Raw genomic sequence first — 564 nt, forward strand, 5'->3', positions numbered from 1 at the left:
ATTCATTTGCTTCACACCTTCCCTTCTTCAAACCTCCAAAACTTCTCTAGCTCCAAATCTTTTGCCTTTAACATGTCTTCTTCCCGTGGTGACAAGAGAAGTTCCGATGTTGAGATGGGCGAGGCCACCTCTCCGGCTCCGATTCCGACTTCTCCGGTCGAAGAGCCGGCTTGCGTTGCCAACCATGCCGACCATCGCTCCTTTCGAGAGAGTCTAGTTCGTCGCCAAGCCGAGAAGGAGCAGGTTCGAGCCGACGATGAGTTCCCGTCCTCTTCTGCACTGGCCATTGCTCCGGGTCATGGGACCGAGGTTGTAACTCCGCGAGATATGGGAACTCTCGCAGGCTCGGTCGTTCCAGATGCTTCGGCTTTACTTGCTGGATCGTCCACGACTCCGATTCTCGTCGAAGATAAGGAGAGGGCTGCTGACTCTATGCCTCCTCCTCCGGCCAGGAAAGAGATCATTCTAGCACTGCGCGCTTCTAGTGTTGTTCCGGTTGTTCAGCCTAAGGGGCGGAAAAGGCAGTTTACCAAGGGCGGTGACGGGGAATCTTCGAAGCAAGGA

The sequence above is a fragment of the Brassica oleracea genome, chromosome C2, assembly GCF_000695525.1.
Source record: "Brassica oleracea var. oleracea cultivar TO1000 chromosome C2, BOL, whole genome shotgun sequence".
Taxonomy (NCBI): domain Eukaryota; kingdom Viridiplantae; phylum Streptophyta; class Magnoliopsida; order Brassicales; family Brassicaceae; genus Brassica; species Brassica oleracea.